Consider the following 23,201-nt stretch of genomic DNA (forward strand, 5'->3'; position numbering starts at 1 on the left):
AAGTGATCTTCTGCCTTGGCCTCCCAAAGTGCTGGGAGTACAGCTGTGGGCCACAATCTTTTGGCCTTCCAGTATTCTTTGAATAAAGAAAATAATTAACTAAATGGGACATAAGGAGGAGTAGAAATCAGAATGATCAAACCAACAGTTTAGATTTTAAGTGTACTGATTTCCTGACGTGGGGGAAAAATATTGTGTACAGTTCCGAAAGCAACTACTTTAACAAGTTCTGATTCTAAGTGTGAGTGAAATATAAACTTCCAATGCAGAAGCAATAGTGTGTTTCTGTGGTTCACTTTTACCTTCAACACAAAGCATTAGAAGTGCCTTTCTTCTAATGGGAAATTTCAACTAGTTGGACCTGCCTGCCTAGCTCCCCACCAAAGCCTGGCACAGTGGCTTAATAATCACATTTATCTCAGCCAGCTCCTAGAGTGCCTTTCAAACATATCCCTTAGTCCTGCTTTTATCTATTATAATGCAATGTAACTATGGAAACATAGGATTTCGAGTTATATTTTCTCTTACAAATAAAGAGAGCTGCCTTTTATAACTCAATTCAATCTAAATTGTGTCATTAGGGTCAACTTTTTTTTTTTTTTTTTTTTTGAAGAATGGGAAAAAGTAAACATTTAAGTTGAAAAGAATAAAAAGAAGACAAGCATTTTTATAAAATCCAGGACACAGTTTCTTCGTAATTACAAAAGGCACCATCTTTCCATCTCTCACACTATTGTCTAATGGCCAGAGGACATTGGCCTTCTTCAAATTCTGAAGTGACCTTTGTGAGGTCAGAGCAGAGGGCCTAGACTTGCAGCATGCACTTGCAGGTAGGCAAGAAAGAAACCTACACCAGTTGCTTAAGTGCAGACAAGAGCGGCTGAACACCATCCCATTCCTAATGAGGAACTTTCAATTCTCCCTACGCTACATGCTCCCAAAGCTAAAAAGCCAAATGAAATATTCCAGCAGGTAGTATTCTAAAATCATAAACACAGAATCCCCAATAATATCATAACAAAAAGACACCCAAGGCCAGGCACCATGGGTCATGCCTGTAATCCCAAAACTTTGGGAGACTGAGGCAGGAGTATCACTTGAGCCCAGAAATTCGAGACCAGACTGGGCAACATAGGGAAACCCTGTCTCTACAAAAACATTAAAAATTAGCAGGGCATGGTGGCACATCCCTGTGGTCTCAGCTACTTGGGAGGCTGAGGTGGGAGGATCGCTTGAGCCCAGGAGGTAGAGGCTGTGGTGAGCCATGACTGTGCCACTGACTCCAACCTGGGCAAGCAAGCAACACCCTGTCTCCAAAAAAAAAAAAAAGACGTTTAAAAATAATACTCTTGTGCTGTTTGTCATAAATATGGCCACCATCTAATATAAAATGTGACTCAATTTTCAGGCCAGGCGCAGTGGCTCATGCCTGTAATCCCAGCACTTTGGGAGGCCGAGGCAGGCAGATCACGAGGTCAGGAGATCAAGACCATCCTGGCTAACACGGTGAAACCCCATCTCTACTAAAAATACAAAAAATTAGCTGGGCGTGGTGGTGGGTGCCTGTAGTCCCAGCTACTCAGGAGGCTGAGGCAGGAGAATGGCGTGAACCCGGGAGGCGGAGCTTGCAGTGAGCCAAGACTGCACCACTGCACTCCAGCCTGGGCAACAGAGCGAGACTTCATCTCAAAAAAAAAAAAAAAAAAGTGACTCAATTTTCATTAGTAATAACCAAACATATCAGTTTCACAAGGGCCCTTACCTAGCAGTGAGGCAGATCCTGTATTGACTTATTACTGCAATACCTGAAGCAAGTTCCTTTACACCTGTGCTCCCGGCTTCCCACCACTCTAAGGGCAACAGCAACTTCACTTGTTGGCCCAAACTAAATATTTAATAACAAAAGCTTATTTTTGGCTAGTTGTGTTATTTTCACCATTTACCTGGGGAGGGGGAGGAGTACTAAAAGGCCAAAATGCTTCTTTCTCTCTCTCGTGAGTGGGATTGGAAATATTTTCTTCTTTTCTTATCTGTGCTTTCTATAGCTGTCCTGAATAAATGTCACAATCAGACTTGGAAGAAACACTGTCCTTGGCAAAGAATAATTCCTACTAAGGATAGTCAGTTTAAGGCTCAATCCCTGAGCCATTTCTGCTGAGCCCCCATGGGGTCAGAGAGGGAAATTCAGCACCATAGAGGCCTGGCTCAGCTCAGCAGGCAGCTGGGTCCTCACTATGGTCCCTACCTGGCCCCCACCTGTTGGAGTGGCTCAGTTCAGAGAACAATGACACATCCTGCACTCTCCTGTCTGTGCCAAGTGATCAGAAGCTCAGCTCTGGGGCTGGGACTGCACAAAGTATTTTTCTACAAGCAACCAAGTGACTCTAACATGTAGCCAGTGTTGAAAACCACTGCCCCAACAGATTCATGAAGCTCTAAGCACCAATTTCCCATAAAAAGGAGGGGGAATTTTAATTCTCTCAAAATGTAGCTCTCTCTCCATATCTGAAAAGGAAGAACTACCCTTGACAGTCTCATAAAACTGTACCCTGTAAACAAAAATGTTTATCCACTTCAATTTTTACAAGTATATAACAAAAAGCTAGTTACTTTCAAACTTCAAAAGCTGATGTATACTACATTGATTAGTACAAATGAAGCTCTTAAAAAGATAAATTATTCATTTCCAACCAGATTCTTGAGTTAAGATAAAATCTGAAGGTTTGATTGGCTTTTAAAGAGAGCTTAAAGCCGTATTTCCTCTCTTTAAACTATAGCTCCTTTCATCTTACGCTGACTGTGCACAGAGGTTTTTTTTCTTAACGAAAAGATGGACATTTCTGCTAATGAGAAAAAAGCCCACACTGACCACCAACTCAAACACATATGAATGATTAAAAGTACCTTCATATTCCTTATGTCAAAGTCCATGTTAATTTGACACTATCAGAACAATTCATCCAGGGAGAGGGCTGAGCCTCTCTTCATTGCCCCTAACTTTATTTTTATTTTTATTTTTTGAGACAGTCTTACTCTTTCACCCAAGCTGGGAGTGCAATGATGGGATCTTGGTTCACCGCAACCTCCACCTCCCGGATTCAAGTGATCCTCCCACCTCAGCCTCCCGAGTAGCTGGGATTACACATATGCGCCACCACACCCGGCTAATTTTTTTTTTTTTTTTTTTTTTTTTTTTTTGAGACGGAGTCTCGCTCTGTCGCCCAGGCTGGAGTGCAGTGGCCAGATCTCAGCTCACTGCAAGCTCCGCCTCCCGGGTTCCCGCCATTCTCCTGCCTCAGCCTCCCGAGTAGCTGGGACCACAGGCGCCGCCACCTCGCCCGGCTAATTTTTTGTGTTTTTAGTAGAGACGGGGTTTTGCCGTGTTAGCCAGGATGGTCTCAATCTCCTGACCTTGTGATCCGCCCGTCTCGGCCTCCCAAAGTGCTGGGATTACAGGCTTGAGCCACCGCGCCCGGCCTGGCTAATTTTTTGTATTTTTAGTAAAGACAAGGTTTCGCCATGTTAGCCAGGCTGGTCTTGAACTCCTGACCTCAAGTGATTCGCCGACCTTGGCCTCCCAAAGTGCTGGGATTACAGGGATAAGCCATTGCACCTGGCCCATTGCCCCTAACTTAAGTTTAATAAGATCTCTCTTGTGGCACCGACCCACACGTGTGCACAAGCGCCCCATTGTATGTTTCACAGTCCCAAGCAAACGTTATAAGAAGAAAATGGAGGCAGAGAGAGTTTGCAGGTATTATGTGCCAGGCTGGTGCCAAGCATTTTACACATATTGTTTCATTTAATCACAGTAATCCTATAATGTGGCTATTATTGCCCTAGGTCATACATGAGGTTCAGAGAAGTTAACAAACATCATGAAAGTCAGTAATGCAACAAACTGTATTCACAATATTAACAAATAATACAAACATTTTTTAAAAATGTAATGAATGATAAAGCAGATTTATGTGTTACATTTAAGTGTGTTTGCATTCCCTTGGGAGAAAAAAAATGAGTAGCAACAACGAGAATGTTTGTTAGGGCAAAAGGAAAAGGAGGTTGGGCACAGTGGCTCACATCTATAATCCCAGCACTTTGGGAGGCTGAGGTACGGGGATCCCTTGAGCCCAGAAGGTCCAGACTAGCCTGGGCAACATGGCAAAATCCCATCTCTACAAAAAATACAAAAAATAGGTTGGTGTGGTGGTGTGTGCCTGTAGTCTCAGCTACTCGGGAGGCTGATGTGAAAGGATCACCTGAGTCTGGGGAAGTTGAGGCTGCAGTGAGCTCAACCACAGTCACTGCACTCTAGCCTGGGTGACAGAGGGAGACCCTGTCTACATACGTACATACATACATACATACATACATACATACATACATACATAAATGGAAAGGAAGTCTGGAGTCGGGAGTAACCAACCAACCCTTTCAAGTGGAGAACAGCAACCAACAGACCATTGGAAGTCTCTGGTAATTCCAGTATTTGTTATTGCTAGTGAGTCCGAAATTCAAGAGGAAGCACACCCTCAATATAGATTAAACTCCTGAGGTTGCGCTGATCTCGGCAGTGATCTCCAATTGTTTTAGTCCTTCGACCTTACATATGTTTCTTTTTGTAACTGTCTGAGTAAAACTTGCAATAACTTCCTCCACAGTCCTGAAGACACAGTAAATCAAATTGTGTCGTCTTTACAGAAGTCTCTTCATGTAGTAATGGGAAGCAAAGTTGCTTTTAAAATACAGCAGTGCAGTGATTTATTTGAGGTCTTTGCTAAGTGAAATTTAGCATTCTATAGATGGGAATCTGCATCTCAAGCATCACTATTCATCCAACTATTACTGTGCAATATACGAATGTACAAGAACCTAGACTGGGACCACAGGTGCAAGACACCCTGCCCAGTTAATTTCTTTCCTTTTTTTTTTTTGGTTTTACTTGTTTGTTTGTTTGAGATGGAGTCTCACTCTGTCGACCAGGCTGGAGTGCAGTGGCACGATCTCCGCTCACTGCAACCTCCACCTCCTAGGCTCAAGCAATTCTCCTGCCTCAGTCTCTCAAGTAGCTGGGACTACAGGCGCATGCCACCAAGCCCAGTTGAGTTTTGTATTTTTAGTAGAGATGGGGTTTCACAATTTGGCCAGGCTGGTCTCAAACTCCTGACCTCAGGTGATCTGCCTGCCTCGGCCTCCCAAAGTGCTGGGATTGCAGGCATGAGCCACTGTGCCCCACCCTAATTACTTAATTTTTAAAACTTTTTTTGTAGAGATGGGGACTCACTATGTTGCCCAGGCTGGTCTCGAACTCCTGGCCTCAAGTGATCTTCTCACCTCGGCCTCCCAAAGTGCTGGAATTACAGGCATGAGTCACCACGCCTGGCCTTTAGACTGCTATTAAATGTGGCAATTGCTACATTTAATACATGATTTATTACAACCCAATTAGAAAGCATAGTGTCTGACACGTAAGTGCTCAACAAAGACAACAAAGACCTGCCGAATGAAGGAAGGAAAAAAGAATGGTAATGAAACAAGTATACACAAAACATGACCAATGTAATAAGAAAGGTATGAAACATGCCTGGAGTTTGGAGGGTGGAGACATTGCTCCTGGCAGAAGAAATCATGAAGCGCTTCATGAAGATGGAACAGTCTTGAAAGACGGGGACACCATCTACCCTCTCCAATTCCCCAGTCTAACTTCTCATCTAATGAAGAATTGGGCTTATTATATTGTGGCAGCCTGGAAACATATGCTTATGACTTGATCTAAAACAAACTTCATATAAAGAATAAAAAAACGGCCGGGCCCAGTGGGTCAAGCCTGTAATCCCAACACTTTGGGAGGCTGAGACGGGCGGATCAGGAGGTCAGCAGATCAAGACCATCCTGGCTAACACGGTGAAACCCCGTCTCTACTAAAAAAAAAAAAAATACAAAAAACTAGCCAGGCGAGGTGGTGGGCGCCTGTAGTCCCAGCTACTCCGGAGGCTGAGGCAGGAGAATGGCGCAAACCCGGGAGGCAGAGCTTGCAGTGAGCTGAGATCCAGCCACTGCACTCCAGCCTGGGCGACAGAGTGAGACTCCGTCTCAAAAAAAAAAAAAAGAATAAAAAAGCATTAACTTCTAAATAGCCTTCTAGAAAGTTGACAACTAAATCTCACTGAAATGTCAGAATCTAGTATTTCGTTTTCTGAACTATAATGGATTCAACATGGTACTTACAAATCTCTTTCCTCCATTTTCTTCTCTTACATGGGAGATTTCCTTAAATCATCAACTTGGAACTGAAAGTCTTTAAAATTTCACTCCCTTAGAGTGATTGTTTTTTTTTTTTTTTTTTTTTCACCCAGCAACAAAAAAGTCGTGTTGTTATATACGGAATGGATTAATTTTTATGTATTTGTTCTACAAAGCCAGTTCAATGTAGCCAACCAATCTCATGAAATTTTCTAGCCTTGCATATCAAAAACCCCATGATGGTAAAGAGATGAGTCACTGAATTCATCATATGCAATAGTTATGTAAGCAAATTGGCACAAATTCCTTCTTTAAGACCTCCATTATTTTCTCCAATTGAGTAAAAGTATAAAAAGAAACAAATTTAAATCTTAGAAAAACTCTAAGGTGCTTTACGGGGCTTTCCGGATCCTCTTTCCTCCCCCTTTCCCTGTGCATCTGTTACATGTTAAGAACACTAAAACAACAGAAGACCTCTATAAACAACAGTGCCTGCAAGGAATATATAAGACATTCTGTTGCATATCTCAGTAACAGATGTTTCAGGGCCACATCTGAAATCCAACAGTCAACAAAGCAGTGATGATATACTTCATTGTAACACAACAGAGAATTATAAGTTATACTTTGTTTTTATTTATAATAGCTCCTCCAGGCCATTCGAGTTTATTCTTCTTCAACAGTCTTGCTGTCACTGAATATAGTCTTCTTTGCTTTAGAGTCTGAGAATCTAACCATTTTGTCGGAGGCGGAGGCGTTAGAACCAGAGTGATTCCTTCTTGAATGTAGCCAAGGGCTGGGTAAAATAAGACTTGAGACCTACTGGTCTGCATTCCCAGGAGGTTAGGCATTCTAAGTCACAGGAGGAGGTAGGAGGTCGGCACAAGGTACAGATCACACATACCTTGCTGATAAAACAGCATGAGGTGAAGAAGCTGGCTAAAACCTACCAAAACCAAGATGGCAAGGAAAGTGACCCCTGGTCATCTTCACTGCTCATTATATGCTAATTATAATGCAGTAGCATGTTAAAAGAAACTCTCACCCACCATGATAGTTTATGTGGTCTAAAAAGGGAGGAACCCTCAGTTCTGGGAATTGTCCCTTTGTGGGAAAACTCATGAATGATCCACCCCTTGTTTAACATATAATCAAGAAATAACCATAAAAATGGGGAACCAGCAGCCCTGGGGCTGCTCTGCCTAGGGGGTAGCCATTCTCTTTATTCCATTACTTTCTTTTGAGACAGGGTCTCACACTGTCACCCAGGCTGGAGTACAGTGGTACGATCTCAGCTCACTGCAACCTCCATCTCCCAGGTTCAGGCAATTCTCCTGCCTCAGCCTCCTCAGTCACTGGGACTATAGGTGTGCACTAACATGCCAGGCTAATTTTTGTATTTTTAGTAGCGACAGGGTTTCACCATGTTGGCCAGGCTGGTCTTGAACTCCTGACCTCAAGTAATCTGCCTGCCTCGGCCTGGCATCCCAAAGTCCTGGGATTACAGGCGTGAGCTACCACGCCCAGCCTCTTTTACTTTCTTAATAAATTTGCCTTCATTTTACGGACTTGCCCAAATTCTTTCTTGTGTGAGATCCAAGAACTCTCGTTTGGGTTCCGGATCAGGACCCCTTTCCAGTAACATCTTAACACAGAAATGAAGTCTCATCATGGCTGTATTGGAATGCTACATACACTCAGAGGATTAGAGAATACCATCAATTATCAAGTCAAATTGTCAGGCCTCTGAGCCAAAGCTAAGCCATCATATCCCCTGTGACCTACAGGTACACATCCAGATGGCCGGTTCCTGCCTTAACAGATGACATTCCACCACAAAAGAAGTTAAAATGGCCTGTTCCTGCCTTAACTGATGACATTACCTTGTGAAATTCCTTTTCCTGGCTCATCCTGGCTCAAAAGCTCCCCTACTGAGCACCTTGTGACCACCCCCCAACCCCTGCCCACCAGAAAACAACCCCGTTTGACTGTAATTTTCCTTTACCTATCCAAATCTTATAAAACGGCCCCACCCCTATCTCCCTTCGCTCTCTTTTCGGACTCAGCCCGCCTGCACCCAGGTGAAATAAACAGGCTTGTTGCTCACACAAAGCCTGTTTGGTGGTCTCTTCACACGGACGCGCATGAAACAAATCTCACTTCATATATATGTAACATACCCAAGTAAGCAGAGCTAGACACCGGCAGACAGGGGCAGAGCCCAGGTTTCTGGATTGCCAGTTGTAACTAACACATGTAACCATGCTCACAGTTGGTATTACCAGAGATCTCCTGGTAAGGCTGCAATGATCTCTGTTAAACAAAGAAGTCCTGACTATAACAATGATCTTGAGTATGTTCACTGGGAAAAAACACGCTCCGTACACTACATTTCTAAATATTTTTGTTACAGTTTTTTGTTTCAGAGAGGAGTTGAAAAGTCTGGATGAATTATCTGGTGCGTTGGTATGCTATCTGTATTCATGGTGAAAACTGCTCATTATAAAGCATTTGCTACATTTATTACTTATACAGTAGGCATTTTCTTAGTCTACCTGTGCTTTAGTTTGGTTACAGTAGTAGTAGCAGCGATGGTGGTGGTAATAATAATAACAAACAACATGACTGAATATGTACTATGCCTATCACTGTTCTAACAACTGTATATATTTCTCCTTTACTCTCTCAACAGTAAGGTATTTCTTTCAGTTTCCTCATGGAAACTAGTATCAGAGAAAGTCCTCCCTAGGACAATTAAATATAACACTAGAACAGAAAACAGAGTTAAAATCCATTGTAGAATATTTTTCATAAAAAGATCAATTAACGTCCTGCTACTATCACCATCCAGAGCAATGCTGTTGTTTCTTCTCCTTCTCCTCCTCCTCCTCCTCCTCCTTCTTCTTCTCCTTCTTCTCCTCTCCTTCCTCTCCTCCTCCTCCTTCTCCTCCTCCTCGTCATCCTCCTTCTCCTTCTTCTTCCTCTTCTTCCTCCTCTTCCTCTTCTTCTTCTTTTGGAACACTATTTTGAAGGTACATCAGCAAAATGCTTCTTAAACTTCAATATGTATACAGACGCTTCAGGAACACTGTTAAACGCAGATTTTTCGATTCTGTAAATCCGGGGTGGGTCCTGAGCTTCTGCATTTCCAATGAGCTCCCAGGGTGTGCTGATGCTGCTGATCCACAAGGGATTCGAGCAAAATTAAGTTATGGAGAAAGCATTACTGTTTAATTTTACATATGGTAGGAAAATGCTGTTACTGAACCTACAGATGAAACCTAATTAGGGGTCAAAAATCAACCATAGATAGAGCATATTTTGTCTTTCCAGTCATTGTTTCCTTCTTTCAAGAGGCAGCAGCAGAGATAAGAGAGAATTCCCTCTTCCCCCTACCAGACCAGTGAAGGGTTTTCAGGAAGAGATCTCACAGGAGAGCTATACGTAACAGACAGCAGAAGGCAGGGCTTGAACTAATGGCTGCATAATTAGCTTGATATAAAAGAAGATTATTTGCATTTCAAGTGTTACACATTTTCCCCATAACAAGAATTCCTGTAGTTAACATTTTTTATGACAGACTTTTTAATTAGTTAGGACTTAACATATTTTTTTTTTTTTTTTGGAGACAGAGTTTCCCTCTTGTTGCCCAGGCTGGATGGAGTGCAATGGCTCGATCTCGGCTCACCACAACTTGTGCCTCCTGGGTCCAAGCGATTTTCCTGCCTCAGCCTCCCAAGTAGCTGGGATTACAGGCATGTGCCACCTGTTAGCCTTACCGCCTTTACCATTGACGTCCTCTGAGAAATCACAAAGTAATTTGTGATTCAATGCTTTATGTAACTTTAACTTGCTTTCAAAACTTCACCCCGTTTTCTGAGGAGTTCCAGTTAATTGATTGATCCATACACACACAAGTTCTTATAGATGAAAACTCAGGACAGTGGAACATATTTCTGAGTGCCCTCCTGAGTTCAGTATGCCCCAAATCCATTTTCACTCCATTAAATAACAAGCATATATGCTAGAACACAAGTTACCACTCCCCGTCTCTTGGTTATCTAGCTGCACTAATAAACCAAGAAAAGATTAACCAACTGTGACAGCTTATCAAGACCTCAAGAAAAAGATTCACCTCCAATTGCACACACATGAACAGGAGGCCAAAGACAAAGTAGTTGGCCCGTCTTGTTCCACTCCTCCCCAAATTAACTCCCCTGTCTAAACCACACAGGCACTGAGAGGCAGCAGAAGCCCAGGGTGTAAAACAAAACAGAAACACAAAACATGCAGAAATTCCAGCTCAATTTCACTTCCGAAATCTAAAGAAAATCTTTCTATTTATTTATAAAATATACAACCCATGATTTTTGCATCTGATTATTCTATGCTTGCTTCTCTTCTTGATCAAAAGAAATGAAAGATATAAACACCAATGGGGGAAAAAAACTATCATTAGCAAACAAAATTATTATCTATAATCTATAAAGAAAAGCCAAGACAAAAAAAGATACCAGAATTAATGAGAATCTAGCAAAGTTACTGTCTATAAGTATATACTAAAGTCAACAGCATTTCTAAGCTACAAGGAAAAAGAGAATGCAACTTAAAATGACCACTTGTAGGTTGGGCACAGTGGTTCACTTCTGTAATTCCAGCACTTTGGGAGACCAAGGTGGAAGGATTATCTGAGCCCAGCAGTTTGAGACCAGTCTGGGCAACATGGCAAGATCCTGTCTCTATTTAAAAAACCAGAAATTTTAAAAATTCTTTAAAATGACCACTTTTGGTATATTTATGCAATTGAATACCTTACAGCAATAACAATGAACAATCTAGAACTACAACTAGATGATCACAAAAATAACACTGAGCCAAAGAAGCTAGATACAGAAGGGCATATACTGTATGATTCTGTTTATGTAAGGTGCCAAAATAGGCTAAACTGACTCATGATTTTAAAAGTCAGGACAGTGGCAGCCCTTGGGGATGTTAGTAACAGCAAAGAAACAAGAGGAGGGTTTCTAGGGAGCTGCTAATGTTATTTTTTGATCTAGGTCCAGAGTTTAACTTGAAAATCCAGCATCCATACAGAAAAAATGCATGTATCGTATTATACTTCAGTTAACAAAAATAAAAATACCACTTGCAATAGAAAAAAAAAAAATTAAGTACCCAGATACAAATCTAACAAAAAAGATGCAAAAACCTTATAAAGACTTTTTTATGTAAGATTTTTATTGCTAAAGAAGAACTAAATAAACGGATATGCCATGTTTTCAAATTAGAAAATCCAACACTGTAAAGATGCCAATTCTTTTCACATTGAACTATGTGTCCAGTGCAATCCCAAAATAGTTTTTAATGGCATCTAAAAGAATGACCAAACCACCCCTATAGCAGAACACAATGAAGAAACTGGTCCTACAGTTGTCAGTACTGCAGTGTGGTACTGCCTCAGAGACAAACAGAACACCGAAACTGAAGAGACGGCCCTGAAAATGATCCTCAGTTATCCGGAAACCTGGTCTGATAGAACCAGTATCACAGATCAGTGAGAAAGGCTACACTATTCAACAAATAGTGCTAGGATAATAGGTTATCTTGATGGGGGGAATCTAATATCTACTTCATACCATTTTTTAAAAATCAATTTCAAGGATTTAAATGTGAACTGTAAAGTTTAAGACTTTTAGAAGGTATAAGAGAGTATTTGTATGAGCTTAGAGAAGAACTTTTTAAAACATGACACATACGACATAAAAAAAAAAAAAAAACACACACAGAGATGAAGGCTTGCTGTGTTGCCAAGGCTGATCTTAAACCCTTGGGCTCAAAGCGATCCTCCCACCTCAGCCTCCCCAAGTGCTGGGATTACAGATATGCGCCACCACATCTGGCCAATAAAGCATTCATCTTAAAAGGGTAAACTTCACTATTTAAAAAATCAGAACTTCTAATAATCAGAAAATAAATAAAACCAAGCAAAAAGAGAATCCACAAACTGGAAAAAGATTTTGCATAACAAAAGATTAATATACACAATATATAAATAACTCCAAGGAATCAATTTTGAAAGGCCAAAAAAAAATTGAGAACACGAGTAAAAAGAGAGCAGGTACTTTTCAAAAGAAAACAAATGAATGGCTGATAAATATACGAAAAGATGTTCCATTGCATTGTTATGCAGGAAATGCAAATTAAAACCACAATAAAATATCATTTCACATGCTCCACATCAGTAAAAATTTTTAACTCTGATAATATTAAGTACTGTCGTTATCATATACTACTGGTGATATTAACTACTTAGGAAATCAGTTTTACATGCACATAGTAAAGTTTAACATGCACACATGCTATGATCCAGCAATCCAAATGTTCATAGCAGCACTGTTCATAAAAGCCCCAAACTGGAAACTACCCAAATGTCCATCAACAATGAAAGGATAAACTGTAGCATATTGATACAATGGAATACCATGCAACAGCAAAAGTGAATTCAGCTACGTGCATCAACATGGACAAATGAATCTCAAGAACAAAGTTGACTGTGCAGGTGGTTGCACAACTGGATATACATTTATCAAAGCTCATCAAAACTGTACACTTAAAATGGGTAAATTTTTATTATATGTAAATTATACCTCAATAAAGCTATTCCAAAAACAGATGAGCAAATATAGTGGGAGGCAAAGTTCAAAAAGTATCATTCCATTTACAAAAATATCAAAACCAGGCAAATATAATATTAAAGTTGTTAAATTATAAAGAAAATTAAGGAAAATAAATATAAAATTCAGGACAGTCATTTCCTTTCACAGGTACAATGGGAAGGAGTGGAAATGGGAATACGTGATATAAGAGACAAAAAAGTACAAGCTGGGTGGTGATACAAGGTACTTACATTTTTTTCTTAACTGTTGAAACCTAATATATAAGTTATATACTCCTTTATTATACAGGCAATGCTTTGAATTTTTTAAATAAAGCAAATCTAAATAGTTCTATTTTAAAAATATCAACTTAAGGACAATAAACTTATTTTAGCAAAATTTGATAATACATAATAATTAAGGCTAGCTACTTTGTTTTTCTTTCAGATTCCTTCTTAACTTCAAAAGTTCAAAACTTCATTGCCTGTTAAGTTTTTTGAATTTGGTAATAGTCTTAGAAAATACACCAAGAGCTGGGCACAGTAGATCACTCCTGTAATCCCAGCACTTTGGGAGGCCGAGGTGGGTGGATCACCTGAGGTCGGGAGTTCGAGACCAGCCTGGCCAACACGGTGAAACCCTGTCTCTACTAAAAATACAAAAAAAATTAGCCAGGCATGGTGGTGGGTGCCTGTAATCCCAGCTACTCAGGAGGCTGAGGCAGGAGAATCGCTTGAACCTGAGAAGTGGAGGTTGCAGTGAGCCGAGATTGCGCCATTGTACTCCGGCCTGTGTGACAAGAGCAAAACTCCATCTCCAAAAAAAAAAAAAAGTACACCAAGTATTAAGGGCTAAAGGGCTATATGGTGTATTTAACCTACTCTCAAAGAGTTCAAAAAATAAATTATGTATTTTTTCCACAAAAATATAAGGCAAAGGCAGCAAATCTTTAAAATGTGCAAGTCTGCTATTCTTGCAATTTGTCATTCTTTCAAAATTAAAACTGTGTTGTCCGAGGAGACACTAAAAACTCGGCACAGGAAACATCATTTGATACTGAGAATACACTTTTAATGTCTCTATCCTACTTTTTTCTATTCTATTTTGTTTTTATTTTAATGAATCACATAACCGAGTTACTTGCTCTCCCTCGACTGGTTTCAGACTAAAAGATGCTGAAACAGCCGGAACAGGCTTGACTTGAAGAGATTCATTACCAAAGTGTCCTAGACTAAAGTTAACTGTCACTGAGTAGTCCAGGGTTTTATATGGCACCAAAAGTGGTGGCACTCTGGGAGAAGACCCTGTAGATTAACAAATTTCTGTTTTAAAAGAGTATAGTTCTCTTTGGAAAATAAAATACACAGTCAAATTACTCCCAACTTCAGAAAAAATGAAAGAATTCAACTCACTGTCTTAACACTGTAGCTTTTCTAAAGCAAAGTAAGTTAGGCTGCATGAACATTGAAGAGAAACATTTTGGCTCCCAAACTTGACACAGTACTCACCACATATGGTCCATTTACTTTTTTTTTTTTTTTTTTTAAAGACAAGTCACACTCTGTCGACCAGGCTGGACTGCAGCAGCGCAATCTCGCAATCTCGGCTCACTGGGATCTCTGCCTCCAGGTTCAAGCGATACTCTGTGTCAGCCTCGTGAGTAGCTGGAATTACGGGTGCCCACCACCACGGCTGGCTAGTTTTTCTGTTTTTTGTAGAAACAGGTTTCACTATGTTGGCTGGGCTGGTCTCAAACTCCTAACCTCAAACGATCCACCCGTCTTGGCCTCCCGAAGTTCTAAGATTACAGGCGTGTGCCACCGCGCCTGGCCTAAACATCTTTTTTCCTTGTTTATATTAATAGTATAAACACGTTATGCAATAGGGAGTGAGCATAAGCCCTCTGAAAGCAAAATCCACACTCTAATAAATACTTTTCGACTAACACTAAACAGCCTTTTGCCTTTCTTACATTATATTCAATATGAATACACATGTCAAATGTACAATATACAACATGACCCAAAGAAAAATAAGACCAGATGAGAGGGGAATGTACACCATCTCAAAGGAGATGCTAAAACTCGCCAACCACTATACATCATACTTCATTATGAATTTGCATTAGTCTCCTCTGGGTCAAAAAGGCACTTTTCATAGAAAAATTTATCGTGCCCTGGTTTGTTATAAGTATAAATCTTTTAGGAAAAAGTCACCAGAGTGTACCATAGCTCATTGATAAGTTAATTACTAGTGGGACAAAGCATGTGACCAATGGCTTTGGAGAAGGCTCTGTTTAATATTTATTACAGTAACCACAAAGGCCTTCCTGCTATGAATTAAAGCCACCATCAACATTTTAATTCTGGCTCCTGAGTGATTAGAGAAATAATAAGTAGCTACTGATATATTTCTGCACTTTAATATAAACAACTGTGACTGTCTGGAGACCTTAACTGCATACGGGGTCTCTAAATGTACTTAGTTGTTAGTGCAGGTCTCTTAAGGGTAAAGGGGAGGAGACAGGAAAGGAAAAGAAAAACATACTTGTAAACACCATCACAAAATACACCTGTCACCAGTTCTTAATTTTCTAGAGTTTCAGAAGCCTTTGAAATTTTGATCAAAGACATGAAGTCTCACTCTTAGAAACTGTATATGCATACACAAACACACCATTTTACTTTTAATGTCGGGGGTTCACTGCCTTCAGTTTAAATGTCCTGCACTACACAGTCATTATACTGCATATACAGTAATAAGAAAACGAACGCCAACTCGAGTTTTTACGCCTAAAGAATGACAAACTAAGAGGTCATCTAAACAGAGTTAAGAGATAACAAATGCACTACTGGTGGTTTTAAAAGTAATAATTATAAAGATTTTTACATTCATAAAACACACTGATTAACTAACATATCTTTCCTACAAAATGCAGTCACAAACTTACTTTAGCTAGCTCCCTTATTCCTGAACAAAGACTTGTACTGAGACAATTATTAATTACAACCAATTTACTGGGCACTCACAATGCAAGAGTCTGTTGAAAACAAAAACTACTGACCCAAATAGTTTTCCTAGGATATAGTCTGTGGCATACTGCTCTAATTGTTTAACTTAATCCATGTTCTTTTGTAAATCCTTGTTCAAATGTAAATTACATCTGGCAGAGTCTCAGAGTGTATCTGATTTTTCCTGTTGATCTCCATAAATACAAAATTACAAATCTCTGCTTCCTCATATCTAAGTAAAAGAAGAGCTGAGAACAAGCTGATTCAGTTCAAACAAACCAGAAGGGATTTAAACAAATCTAAGCGCAAACTTTATATATTTGGTTAGAGGAACAGAAGATTAAAAATATAATGACTCACAGACATGTGCTTTCAGAAAATGATTTATTAATGGATTACCAAATAAAACTCTGTAATTATGAATTTCACTGGTCAAATTTACCTTCTTACACTCTTTAAGACCAACAGAGAGAAGAACATGTATACAAACACACATTCCTTTCTTATACCCCATTTGTTGGATGAATGCCCCACAGGATTTTAACAAAAGCATTATTTATCCAACAGCTGAGCATCTTAAAATTAAAAAGCAGTAACTATCTCTCAATCTGAGGAATTCATCTTTATGTGTCTAAGAGTCCTCAAATACACTTTTAATCATACCTAAAAAATGAAATATATGACAAAAAATACTCAAAGACACTTAGAAATAACCCTTATCCACCCAACTAGAAAAATCTCTAAATACTAAAGAACTTTTTAAATCTTTCTTAATTCTAAATTTCTTAAAATAATTTCTCAAAAGAATACAACACTATTGAACATAAATGACTAAATATGTGGGATACTTAGAAACAACCGTATCCACCCACCTAGAAAAATCTCTAATTACTAAAGGACTTTTAAACCTTTCTTAATTTTAAATTTCTTAAAATAATTTATCAAATGAATATAACACTATTGAACATAAATGACTAAATATATGGGCTATCACAAACCCACTTTAGTAGTACACTTAAGGACACCTAAGGAATTGTACTTATAACACTTTGCCAACCATCCATTTATTCATATGTGGGGTCTGATGCAACTCACCTCATGCCACTTTTATTTTTTAGTTTTTTGGAGACAGGGTCTGGCTCTGTCACCCAGGCTGGCGCACAGTAGCTCAAACAGCTCACTGGAGCCTCCTGCCTCAGTCTCCTGAGTAGCTGGGACCACAGGTATGTGCCACCATGCCCAGCTAATTGTAAACAAATTTTTTGTAGCGATGGGGTTTTGCCATGTTGCAAAGGCTGGTCTTGAAATCCTGGGCTCAAGTGATCCTCTTGCCTTGGCCTCCCAAAGTGTTGGCATTAGAGATGTGAGCCACTGTGACTAGCCTAAATTTTTTAAAAACAGCTTTAAGATATAATTTATATACAATATAATTTACTCACTTAAAGCATACAATTCAGTGATTTTTAGCATATTCACAGAGTTATGTGGCCATTACCACAAGTAATCGTAGAACATTCTCAATACCCCCCACAAAAATGCCATATCCCTCAGCAGTCACTCTCCATTTCCCCCAATTCCCCCAAGCCTAGGCAACCATCAATCTACTTTCTGTCTCCACGAATATGCCTGCTCTGGACATTTCACATCAATGGAATCATACAGTACATGGTCTTTATGACTGGCTTCTTTCATTTAGTATTACGTTTACAAAAAGTTCATCAATGTTATACATGGCATGTCACCACTTTATTCCATTTTATGAATTCCACTGTATGAATATATCACATATTCTTTATCCATTCATCAGTTGATGGACATTTGGTGCCTCATTACAAAAATCTTTTTTCTTAAAAGAATTTTTTTAGCCTTCCAAAAATATCTTTATTTACAACTTTTGTAGAAGCAATTTGGCAATTTATATTTATAATTTAAATGCTCATAGTCTTTTCCTAGGTTCCACTTCAACTAATTTATATTAAGAAAATAACTGGCCAAGCGTGATGGCTCATGCCTATAAACCCAACACTGTGGGTGGCCAAGGCTGGGGGATCACTTGAGGCTGGGAGTTTGAGACCAGGCCGGGCAACATGGCAAGATTCTGCCACTATAAAAAATTTTAAAATTAGCAAGGCTTAGCGATGTGCTTGCACCTGTAGTCTTAGCTACTCAGGAGGCTGAGGTCAGAGGATCCCTTGGGCCCAGGAGTTTGAGGCTACAGTGAGCTATGACCACACCACTCCAGTCTGAGTGACAGGGAGAGACTCTGTAAGAAAAGAAAAGCTGGGCATGGGGGCTCATGCCTGCCTGTAATCCCAGCACTTTGGGAGGCTGAGGCGGGCGGATCACAATGTCAGGAGATCAAGACTATCCTGGCCAACATGGTGAAACCCCGTCTCTACTAAAAATACAAAAAATTAGCCAGGCGTGGTGGCAGGCGCCTACAGTCCCAGCTACTCAGGAGGCTGAGGCAGGAGAATGGCATGAACCCGGGAGGCAGAGCTTGCGGTGAGCAGAGATCCTGCCACTGCACTCCAGCCTGGGTGACAGAGTGAGACTCCGTCTCCAAAAAAAAAAGAGAAGAGAAGAGGGGAGGAGGAGAAGAAGAGAAGACGAGGGGAAGGGAGAGTTGGTTAAGAGGGATATGACAGGAATATATCAATGATGCTTTCTGGAGCACTGTTTATAGTGACAAACTGGAAACAGTCTAAATGTCCATCAATAGGGGATTAAGCAAAGAAATTATCATTCATCCATATAATAAAATACAATATAGCAATTAAAAAGAATGAGGTAGACACACATCTATTAACATGGAAAGGAAGGCGTTATTCTGTTAGGTTAAAAAAGCAGGTTAGAGAACAGTTCATATAGATATTATTTATGTAAAACATATGAATCCATACATATACACGAGAGCCTGAACACACACCCATATTCTCTCTTTCTCAAAGAATACACTCCAAACTTTTAGAAATGATTACTTAGACAGCAAAAGAGAAGAAAGGAGATTTTCCGTTTATTATTTCTCCTCTCTTAACCAGGGAGAAAAGCAGGGAAAAAAAATATCTTTAAAACCTCAGATGTCATGTAATGGAAATTACAAAAATTCCTTGGGTTCCTTCTCTGCCTCCATCAAATTCAGAGGTAGAGGCTTGGGTGCGCTGAAGATTCCCTATCACCAGTAAACCACCGGCATGGCCGAAGAAGGCACCGCTACTGCTGGTGTCATGGATGTTAATACTGCTTTACATGAGGATGGCCTAGCACGTAGAATTCACAAAGCTGGCAAAGCTTTAGACAAGCGCCGAACCCATCTTTGTGTGTCTGCACCCAACTATGATGAGCCTGTGTATATCAAGTTGGTGCAGGCCCTTTGTGCTGAATACCAAATCAACCTAGTTAAGGCTGATGACAACAGGAGACTAGGGGAAACAGGTAGGCTTCTGTAAAACTGACAAAGGAAAAACCCCGTAAAGTGGCTAGTTGCAATTGTGCAGTTGTACAGTAGGACTATGGCAAAGAATCTCAGGCCAAGGATGTCACTGGAGAGTACTTCAAACGCAAGAAATGAACAAATAAAAAATTTAGCTCACATTCCTCAAAAAAATTTTTTTTTTCTTGGAAACGGATTTAAAACAATCAAATCAGCTGGGCGCGGTGGCTCACTTTGGGAGGCCAAGGAGGGTGGATCACGAGGTCAGGAGATCGAACCATCCTGGCTAATATGGTGAAGCCCCGTCTCTACTAAAAATAAAAAAAAAAAATTAGCCGGGCGTGGTGGCGGGCGCCTGTAGTCCCAGCTACTCCAGAGGCTGAGGCAGGAGAATGGCGTGAACCCAGGAAGCGGAGCTTGCGGTGAGCCGAGATCACACCACTGCACTCCAGCCTGGGCGACAGAGCGAGACTCCGTCTCAAAAAAAAAAAAAAAGAAATCAGATCAGCATTTTTCCAACATCTAAACTCGTATAGCTCAAAGACCACATCTTCCCCCTTTTAGGGGGTAGGTGATTGAAGGTTTTCACAAATCCCCTCAACCCTTAGAATAGCTGCTCAATAAATACAGCTGACTAAGCTACCAGTATTACATTTTAAGTATAATACACAGCACAATTTAAAATATAATATTAGGCATCTCTGGAAAAATTTTTCTTAGTTTTCATATTAATAACCTGATTTTACATTCTTATCAATATTATATCTACCTTTATAAGAAATTTTCACAAACCAAAGCTAAATTGTCTATTACATGCATTTTTACGAGGATTTTTTGTTATTGTTTATATCATTGCTAGAGACAGGCTCTCACTCTTCTTGCCCAGGCTGGAGTGCAGTGGTGCGACCATAGCTCACTGCAGCCTCAAACTCATGGACTCAAGGGATTCTCCCTCCTTAGACTCCCGAGTAACTGGGACCACAGGCACACAGCATCACACCTGGCTAATTTTTTTAAAAAATTTTTTAAGAGACGGGATCTTGCTATGTTGTCCAAGCCGGTCTCAAACTCCTGGCCGCAAGTAACCCTTCTACCTTGGCCTCCTAAAGCAGTGGCATTACAGGTGTGTGCCACCACACCAGGCTCATTAAAAAAATTTTTTTTGTAGAGATGGAATATCTCTCTACAAAAAATGCTGGTGCCCAGGTTGGTCTTGAATTCATGGGCTCAAGTGATCCTCCTGCCTCCGCCTCCCAAAGTGCTGAGATTACAGATGTGAGCCACAGCACCTGACCTACAAGTATTATTATACAAGTCTTTACGTTCAGAATCACTGAATATGAGAGCTGATCTGGTCTAATCCCCTTGATGTACAAACTGAGACTAGTTTCCACAGGTGTTAAAGTTACTCCAGATCCTTCTGTTAGTAGCAAAGCCAGGACTAGAACCAAGAACCTGGGTTTCTACCTGTTTGATTTAAATATAACAGTAACAAACTCTATTCTACCAATTCATTTAACACCCACTCTGCCTTCTTTCATTTGTGAAGTGCTCACTTGAGTAACTGATAGAGCAAAGTTTCATGTAGACTTTTCCCCCTTCACACCAATCTGGATATTTGACCAAACAAATTACATATACAGTAAGTAAAATCTTCCCTATAATTTCCACAAATGTATTTGAACAAGTGCTTTTCTTGTGCCCATAAGACAATGTACATTCACTATATTGGATGTAATACCAAAAGTAGTCATTTCTGGGTTTAAATGTGTCTTATTTAAGAACAGCAATGCAACTAACCTTAATGATTTGGTTGTTTGGATAAGATAATACTGAAGACAAAGTCATGGTTTATTAAAGCAAAGAAACTGTATACTAAGTCTATAAGCTGGCAATTTCCTATTTTCTGTAACTCCTTTCAGAGTCTCAGGATAAGGTTGCACCAATTCAATGTAGTTTGTTTCCATGCATTAACCTCTACAGTTAATTCATGCCAATTTGTGTTCACACATCTACATTTTTGCCTAAATACATGCAAATGTATTCATCCCATCAACCATTGTCTTTTATATTTAAAGGTAATGCCACTAATAGTGACTGCTATTCTTATACACAGGTTTGCCTGAAAAGACTGCCATATTTTCCAGATCATAAGCACAATTTTTAAAAAGTGTATTAACACTGCTTTAAAGCTACAGACAAGCATTTTGAGTGTGAACAGCAAGCAAAGCAACAGACTTAGGTTCACAGTGCCAGGCTCCGTACTAAGGACTCATCAAGCGTTAACTCATTTAACCCTTACATATATAAGATGCAGGTACTATCATCCTCATTTACAAGTGAGGAAGTTGAGGCATGGAGAGGACAGGTAACTCATCCAGGATCACACAGTAGTAAGTGAAAAGGCTAGGATTTACTTTCAATCTGGCTCCAGAGTCTGTGCCTTTAACTACTGCTCTGTTATTACACTCAACAATAGGTCCATTACAAAGAAGGTCCAGAAAAATGCAGCACGTGCACACTTTTTCAAAGACCATCAACCATGCAGCCAAGTGCCACCTGTTCGTGGTCCTCCCTAATTAGCAGTCTTGTCCATCATGTACTTTGTGCCTAGCACTGCAAAAGCAACCAAGACAGAAACAAACCCAGTATGTAAGAGATTTACTGTCTAGGTAGGGAGGCAAGTTATGCCTAAGCAGCAGAGGCGGTGTTAGGCTGCGATATTATGGTGATAGACATATATTGGTTTTTGTCCATGGTTCCTGGCTCATAACTCCCACACCCCTTGTTACAGTCTTTTGCTATAATATTGGGGCACTTTAGGTCTCAGGAGGAGGCCTCAAGGAATAGATTCTCTCTCGCTGACCTTCTCCTGTCCTTTAATCTGGTTGTGGGTCAAAAAAATCCTCATTCCAGAGAGGGTTCTGATCTATACTCTGGAGGAAGAAATGCTGCATAGCATAGAGGCCAAGAAGGAACTGAACAGACAGGCCTTGCTGAGTTTCCCCACTCAGTCTATTAGTATGAGATCACAACCTTTCTGTCCAATCACATTTTTTTTTTTTTTTTAAGACAGAGTCTCACTCTGCAGCCCAGGCTGGAGCGCAGTGGTGGAATCTTGGCTCACTGCAACCTTGCCTCACAGGTGCAAGCGATTCTCCTGCCTCAGTCTCCCAAGTAGCTGGGATTACAGGTACCCACTACCATGCCTGGCTAATTTCTTGTATTTTTAGTAAAGACAGGGTTTCACCACGTTGGCCACGCTCGTCTCAAACTCCTGACCTCAAGTGATCTGCCCGCCCTGGCCTCCCCAAGTGCAGGGATTACAGGTGTGAGCCATCGCACCAGGCCCCAATCACTTTTTTATACCATCCATATTCAATCATGCCTATATGACAAGGCCTCCATAAAAACCCACAAGGACAAGGTTTGGAGAGCTTCCAGATCACTGAGCACGTGGAGGCAGCAGACAGGACAGTGAAAAAGAACTCATCCACATGCTGGGAGGGTGGTGTGCCCCATCTCCACAGGGACAGAAGCTCCTGTGCTAGGGACCCTTGCAGACCTCGCCCTATGTATCTCTTCATCTGGCTGTTTATTTGTATCCTTTAAGATAACCTTCATAATAAACTGGTAAATATAAGTGCTCCCCTGAGTTCTGTGAGCCCCTCCAGCAAATTAATCAAACCCAAAGAGGGGGTCCTAGAAACCCCAACTTGAAGCTGGTAAGTCAGAAGTTCCAGAAGCCCAGACTTGTGACTGATGTTTAAAATAGGGGGGGCAGTCTTGTGGGACTGAGCCCTCAACCTGTGGAATCTGACACTATCTCTGAGTAGACACTGTCAGAACTGAATCAGA

At 40.4% G+C, this 23,201-nt stretch overlaps 1 protein-coding gene and 1 pseudogene across 10 annotated transcripts in view; one reads left to right on the forward strand and one right to left on the reverse strand.

The window, feature by feature from the left end:
- KIF13A (kinesin family member 13A) overlaps nucleotides 1-23,201 on the reverse strand; it is a 230,601-nt gene that overhangs the window by 179,698 nt on the left and 27,702 nt on the right. The window lies entirely within an intron of this gene.
- On the forward strand, nucleotides 18,623-19,481 carry LOC126953257 (40S ribosomal protein S12-like; annotated as a pseudogene).

The sequence above is a fragment of the Macaca thibetana genome, chromosome 4 (genome assembly GCF_024542745.1).
Source record: "Macaca thibetana thibetana isolate TM-01 chromosome 4, ASM2454274v1, whole genome shotgun sequence".
Lineage (NCBI taxonomy): Eukaryota > Metazoa > Chordata > Mammalia > Primates > Cercopithecidae > Macaca > Macaca thibetana.